At 55.6% G+C, this 7500-nt stretch overlaps 3 non-coding genes across 3 annotated transcripts in view; all 3 read right to left on the reverse strand.

The window, feature by feature from the left end:
- Positions 1–1126, reverse strand: part of LOC126313571 (large subunit ribosomal RNA) — a 4222-nt gene extending 3096 nt beyond the window's left edge. Inside the window, exon 1 of the ribosomal RNA XR_007555251.1 lies at positions 1–1126. This exon is cut by the window's left edge and continues 3096 nt beyond it. This is a non-coding gene — a ribosomal RNA (large subunit ribosomal RNA).
- Positions 1127–1314: 188 nt separating this feature from the next.
- On the reverse strand, positions 1315–1468 carry LOC126313445 (5.8S ribosomal RNA). Its single transcript, XR_007555143.1, has one exon. It is a non-coding gene; the product is annotated as a 5.8S ribosomal RNA (ribosomal RNA).
- A 367-nt stretch (positions 1469–1835) lies between these two features.
- On the reverse strand, positions 1836–3728 carry LOC126313516 (small subunit ribosomal RNA). The gene has a single exon (XR_007555202.1). It is a non-coding gene; the product is annotated as a small subunit ribosomal RNA (ribosomal RNA).
- Positions 3729–7500: the final 3772 nt, after the last annotated feature.

The raw sequence follows: 7500 nt of genomic DNA on the forward strand, positions 1-7500 counted from the left end.
CGTGTACGCTCTAGGTGCGCCTCACCTCGCAATGAGGACGAGACGCCCCGGGAGTGCGGAGGCCGCCGCCCCGTGAAGGGCGGGGAAGCCCCATCCTCCCTCGGCCCGCGCAAGGCGAGACCTTCACTTTCATTACGCCTTTAGGTTTCGTACAGCCCAATGACTCGCGCACATGTTAGACTCCTTGGTCCGTGTTTCAAGACGGGTCGTGAAATTGTCCAAAGCTGAAGCGCCGCTGACGGGAGCGATTATTCCGCCCGAGAGCATCCCGAGCCAACAGCGGCGCGGGTCCGGGGCCGGGCCAGGTAGGTCCGTCATCCGGGAAGAACCGCGCGCGCTTGCCGGGAGCCCGAGCGCCCAAAGGGGCGAATCGACTCCTCCAGATATACCGCCGAGCAGCCAGCCAGGACACCGGGGCTCTGCCCAACAGACGCGAACCGAGGCCCGCGGAAGGACAGGCTGCGCACCCGGGCCGTAGGCCGGCACCCAGCGGGTCGCGACGTCCTACTAGGGGAGAAGTGCGGCCCACCGCACACCGGAACGGCCCCACCCGGCGGCGAGTGGAAAGGCAACCGGACACGACCCCGCCGCGGATTGCTCCGCGCGGGCGGCCGGCCCCATCTGCCGAGGGCGGGGGCCAGTGGCCGGATGGGCGTGAATCTCACCCGTTCGACCTTTCGGACTTCTCACGTTTACCCCAGAACGGTTTCACGTACTTTTGAACTCTCTCTTCAAAGTTCTTTTCAACTTTCCCTCACGGTACTTGTTCGCTATCGGTCTCGTGGTCATATTTAGTCTCAGATGGAGTTTACCACCCACTTGGAGCTGCACTCTCAAGCAACCCGACTCGAAGGAGAGGTCCCGCCGACGCTCGCACCGGCCGCTACGGGCCTGGCACCCTCTACGGGCCGTGGCCTCATTCAAGTTGGACTTGGGCTCGGCGCGAGGCGTCGGGGTAGTGGACCCTCCCAAACACCACATGCCACGACAGGCGGCAGCCTGCGGGGTTCGGTGCTGGACTCTTCCCTGTTCGCTCGCCGCTACTGGGGGAATCCTTGTTAGTTTCTTTTCCTCCGCTTAGTAATATGCTTAAATTCAGCGGGTAGTCTCGCCTGCTCTGAGGTCGTTGTACGAGGTGTCGCACGCCACACCGCCAGCCGGCTGTGCACGCTACCGAGAAAGTACCGGTATGCGAACCGCCAGGCGACGGGCGCGCATCGCACGTTTAAGGAGACGCGGCCGGCCACACAGGCGACCACGACACTCCCACGTCTCCGAAGCGGGACAAACGCCGCGCGCTTCAGTATACGTAGCCGACCCTCAGCCAGACGTGGCCCGGGAACGGAATCCATGGACCGCAATGTGCGTTCGAAACGTCGATGTTCATGTGTCCTGCAGTTCACATGTCGACGCGCAATTTGCTGCGTTCTTCATCGACCCACGAGCCGAGTGATCCACCGTCTGAGTGATCTTTTCCTTTTCAGTCTCCCACTGTCTCTTTCAAGACAGTAGCATTTGCGGGACTGAGGCGTCTGACGGCCCCTGTTCCACTATTTTTTTGTGTCCAACGGCCTCACAGCCGATGGGCGTCGTACGGCTCCACACCGGGGCGGACAGGCACTCGGGCGAACGTCATTCAAAACCGGCGCCAGGCGCCAGGTACCGCAGGCCAGCCGCTCCAGAGCTTCAGCGCTCGTACCACACAACAACAACAACAACACTTCCGCTAGTTTTGAGAGGCACGCGTGGTTCCGCACGCGGCGCACGGCCACTGCCGTACAGGTAGCGTGTTGCGCGACACGACACGCACATCGAAAGACATGCAGTCTAGTCGGTAATGATCCTTCCGCAGGTTCACCTACGGAAACCTTGTTACGACTTTTACTTCCTCTAAATGATCAAGTTTGGTCATCTTTCCGGTAGCATCAGCAACGACAGAGTCGATGCCGCGTACCAGTCCGAAGACCTCACTAAATCATTCAATCGGTAGTAGCGACGGGCGGTGTGTACAAAGGGCAGGGACGTAATCAACGCGAGCTTATGACTCGCGCTTACTGGGAATTCCTCGTTCATGGGGAACAATTGCAAGCCCCAATCCCTAGCACGAAGGAGGTTCAGCGGGTTACCCCGACCTTTCGGCCTAGGAAGACACGCTGATTCCTTCAGTGTAGCGCGCGTGCGGCCCAGAACATCTAAGGGCATCACAGACCTGTTATTGCTCAATCTCGTGCGGCTAGAAGCCGCCTGTCCCTCTAAGAAGAAAAGTAATCGCTGACAGCACGAAGGATGTCACGCGACTAGTTAGCAGGCTAGAGTCTCGTTCGTTATCGGAATTAACCAGACAAATCGCTCCACCAACTAAGAACGGCCATGCACCACCACCCACCGAATCAAGAAAGAGCTATCAATCTGTCAATCCTTCCGGTGTCCGGGCCTGGTGAGGTTTCCCGTGTTGAGTCAAATTAAGCCGCAGGCTCCACTCCTGGTGGTGCCCTTCCGTCAATTCCTTTAAGTTTCAGCTTTGCAACCATACTTCCCCCGGAACCCAAAAGCTTTGGTTTCCCGGAGGCTGCCCGCCGAGTCATCGGAGGAACTGCGGCGGATCGCTGGCTGGCATCGTTTATGGTTAGAACTAGGGCGGTATCTGATCGCCTTCGAACCTCTAACTTTCGTTCTTGATTAATGAAAACATACTTGGCAAATGCTTTCGCTTCTGTTCGTCTTGCGACGATCCAAGAATTTCACCTCTAACGTCGCAATACGAATGCCCCCGCCTGTCCCTATTAATCATTACCTCGGGTTCCGAAAACCAACAAAATAGAACCGAGGTCCTATTCCATTATTCCATGCACACAGTATTCAGGCGGGCTTGCCTGCTTTAAGCACTCTAATTTGTTCAAAGTAAACGTGCCGGCCCACCGAGACACTCAACAAAGAGCACCCTGGTAGGATTTAAACGGGGTCCGCCTCGGGACGCGAAAGCACCCCTTCGGCTCGCCCCACCGGCAGGACGTCCCACGATACATGCCAGTTAAACACCGACGGGCGGTGAACCAACAGCGTGGGACACAAATCCAACTACGAGCTTTTTAACCGCAACAACTTTAATATACGCTATTGGAGCTGGAATTACCGCGGCTGCTGGCACCAGACTTGCCCTCCAATAGATACTCGTTAAAGGATTTAAAGTGTACTCATTCCGATTACGGGGCCTCGGATGAGTCCCGTATCGTTATTTTTCGTCACTACCTCCCCGTGCCGGGAGTGGGTAATTTGCGCGCCTGCTGCCTTCCTTGGATGTGGTAGCCGTTTCTCAGGCTCCCTCTCCGGAATCGAACCCTGATTCCCCGTTACCCGTTACAACCATGGTAGGCGCAGAACCTACCATCGACAGTTGATAAGGCAGACATTTGAAAGATGCGTCGCCGGTACGAGGACCGTGCGATCAGCCCAAAGTTATTCAGAGTCACCAAGGCAAACGGACCAGACAAGCCAATCCGATTGGTTTTGATCTAATAAAAGCGTCCCTTCCATCTCTGGTCGGGACTCTGTTTGCATGTATTAGCTCTAGAATTACCACACTTATCCAAGTAACGTGGGTACGATCTAAGGAACCATAACTGATTTAATGAGCCATTCGCGGTTTCACCTTAATGCGGCTTGTACTGAGACATGCATGGCTTAATCTTTGAGACAAGCATATGACTACTGGCAGGATCAACCAGGGAGCTGCGTCAACTAGAGCTGAGCAGCCGGCCGCCCGGGAGTGTGTCCCGGGGGCCCGCGCGAACACGCAAGCGTCCGCTCAATTATTCTGCAAACAGGAGGAGGCCGAGCTCCCCTGCACGATACACCTCGAAACCCTCTCAGGTCCCGGCGGCGCGCAGCGCCGTCCTAGGTACTTGGTCGGTTTCGAGAGAGGCGCAATCGCCCGGAGTTAGGCGAGTAGACGGTTTTAGTGCGAACACCCTTGCTCCCAACTGAGCTTGCCGCTGCCGACAGAGGCCCGGGAGCGTGCTGTCGTGGCATTGCCGGCGGGAGACAACACGCGCCACCTATGGTGACCGGCAGCTCCAACGCCAGCGCCACACAAGGGCAAAGCCCCACTTGGGTGCAGAAGCGAACTCTCCCAGCACAGCGCACGCGCCAACACGTCCGCACAACTGCGATACAAACCACCTGCGAGAACCGCTGGGGCGACCGAGCAGCAGACGGCGTCGCGGCGCCGAGTGCCAGGCGGCGGCGCATCCTCAACGCACACAGTCCTCAATCAGACCAGCACACTGCAGATGTCCACCGCGCTTCGCACCGGGCTCGGCTGAACCAACTTTGGCCGTCAGGCGCCGCGTGCAGGGTGCGCCGCAGCGTAGCTGCGCCGCCTGCCGGGCCCGTCTGCTGGCGCTCCTGCCACTCGGCGCCCCCCACCAGCCGGCTGTTGCGCGTGCGCCCACGCAGCGCGCGGCCAACACGCCGGGCGGCCCTCCATCACCGGCCGGGAACAGTCCCACCAAGCCACCGCCGCGTATCGCTTCATACCCACATGGGCCTAGTCACGTGTGTGTATGTGGCGGGTACCGCTGAAACAACCGGTTAATAGCTGTACCGATCGTCGCCATCACAGATTCACCTCCAGCGTGAACAACCGCTCAACAATGGATTTCCAGTTCATTTGCGTATCTTGGGCAGTAAACGTAGATGTCCACCTACATTTGCGAATTCAACAATTCTTGCATGCCAGGATGTCATGTGTCACGACACGCTACATCAGACCACATACACACTGCGACATGTGCAGAAGAGAACACGTGGAAGGTGGCCCGCGCACGTATGCGATGTCCCTTCCGCGATCCACTGTCAACCGGCATCTGCGGCATGTCCCAGATATGGAACGCGGTCCACCAGGGTAGCACTTTGTGTGAGGCAATACGACAAAGTCGGAATACACGCGTCACTACATCAGACGGCTCACGCTGACCTGACCTGACTCACCGCACCACCACCCCCAGCGACCCAGGGTGACATACAATGCGTTCGTACGTTCCTCCCACACGCCTCTACGGCGTACCACAGTGCAACCTAGCTGTTATTGGGAGACGAGACAAGTAGCATCGAGCACAACATATGGAAATTGAGATTCGACACCGTTGGGCACAGCCAGCGTACGGTCACACGTATCACACTACTTCACTCTGTACGTAACGACCGATGATCGGTACAGCGTGTGGGTTACGCATACGACATCAGCGGACAATGGACACAGACCATACCACGACGTACACTGAGGGCGTCGACATCTGAATGCAACTGAACAGCTGCGAGGCTCATTTAACACTCAAACGCCAGACCGACCAGCTTGAGAGGACAGAGACACAAAGAGGGGGACAGAGGGGGGGGGGGGCCGATATAGTCCTATTGCAGTACAATTGACAGTGGATAGCGGGAATATGTGGAAAGTAAGCAACACTCGCAAGACATCTACATGAGGATAACAACGACACCAGAGATTCCGAGCAGTGAACTATGTTAGGCAAAGGGACAACGTGGGTTAGGTTAAGGGACAACGTGGGTTAGGTTAAGGGACAACGTGGGTTAGGTTAAGGGACAACGTGGGTTAGGTTAAGGGACAACGTGGGTTAGGTTAAGGGACAACGTGGGTTAGGTTAAGGGACAACGTGGGTTAGGTTAAGGGACAACGTGGGTTAGGTTAAGGGACAACGTGGGTTAGGTTAAGGGACAACGTGGGTTAGGTTAAGGGACAACGTGGGTTAGGTTAAGGGACAACGTGGGTTAGGTTAAGGGACAACGTGGGTTAGGTTAAGGGACAACGTGGGTTAGGTTAAGGGACAACGTGGGTTAGGTTAAGGGACAACGTGGGTTAGGTTAAGGGACAACGTGGGTTAGGTTAAGGGACAACGTGGGTTAGGTTAAGGGACAACGTGGGTTAGGTTAAGGGACAACGTGGGTTAGGTTAAGGGACAACGTGGGTTAGGTTAAGGGACAACTTGAGTTAGGTTAAGCGATAATCTGGTACAGCCACAGTTAGGTTAAGCGATAATCTGGTACAGCCACAGTTAGGTTAAGCGATAATCTGGTACAGCCACAGTTAGGTTAAGCGATAATCTGGTACAGCCACAGTTAGGTTAAGCGATAATCTGGTACAGCCACAGTTAGGTTAAGCGATAATCTGGTACAGCCACAGTTAGGTTAAGCGATAATCTGGTACAGCCACAGTTAGGTTAAGCGATAATCTGGTACAGCCACAGTTAGGTTAAGCGATAATCTGGTACAGCCACAGTTAGGTTAAGCGATAATCTGGTACAACCACAGTTAGGTTAAGCGATAATCTGGTACAACCACAGTTAGGTTAAGCGATAATCTGGTACAACCACAGTTAGGTTAAGCGATAATCTGGTACAACCACAGTTAGGTTAAGCGATAATCTGGTACAACCACAGTTAGGTTAAGCGATAATCTGGTACAACCACAGTTAGGTTAAGCGATAAAGTTGGTTAAATTTGGTATTGTGTGGGAAGGGGGCAGAGAGGGGGGGGGGGTGGATAGTGGTGGCAGAACGCGGATGCCTGAGTCACCGTCAGATACGTCACGTCGGTTCGATGCTTGTAGCAAGAGGCTGGCGGGTCTGTGTCTCTCACTTCTGCAATTTTTCATGTGGTATAACACGAGGGCGGGTGGTGATATTTGGTGCCCCTCTGTGTAGGATGTGTGTTGGTGGTGTTGGTTTATCTGAGCAATGGTAGTTGTCGGAGGAGTGTGGTATTGTGCTTTTATAGGTGGACCTACTGGTCTGGTTATCATAGTGTCGTCGGTGCAATGTGGCAGAGAGGATGCACTCGACATTGTCGCATTCCAGATGTTTACGTATTGTGTGTCTCCGTTGCAGGCCGAGAGTAGTGCATGTTCGAGTGTCTGGCTGACGTGCGATTCACGTTGTGTGCCCAGTCTTACAGCACGTATAGGGACATTCGCATAAATCATCTATATGTGGCCTTGCATCATTTACTAAGCAGTGCCGTGAGACGACCGAACTATTAGGAAAGTACTGATGTACCGCATAATGTTTACCTTCCACCACACGGCGAGTATCGACTCTGCCCAGCGTTGCCACCGCAGGCAGCGGTCACCGTCACCATTGTGCGGCGGAACGGAACATCTATATCCTCAGAGGAGCACTCTTTGCCGCCGGGCGTCAGGTCTCGCGGCCTGCCGGCCAGCGCCCATGACGAACTTACTGCATGTATAGGGACAGCGGGAATTTGGCATACTTGATATAACTCTTCATGAGGCGCAAGATATAGGGGTGGATTGCAACTTACGACTGCGAGAAAAGTCCGCCGTTCATCCGCCGGAGTTGCGATTTCGGCGGGGCACGTACAGTCGCGGGTGGAGCACTTGGTGCGGCGTACGCACCCGGGTTGCGGCTCCTGCGCTGGAGGGGGGTGCAGGTTTTGTGTGGGTGGGCTCGGCAAATGAGCACTGTGG

This window comes from Schistocerca gregaria, unplaced genomic scaffold, assembly GCF_023897955.1.
Source record: "Schistocerca gregaria isolate iqSchGreg1 unplaced genomic scaffold, iqSchGreg1.2 ptg000483l, whole genome shotgun sequence".
In the NCBI taxonomy this organism is placed as follows: Eukaryota; Metazoa; Arthropoda; class Insecta; order Orthoptera; family Acrididae; genus Schistocerca; species Schistocerca gregaria.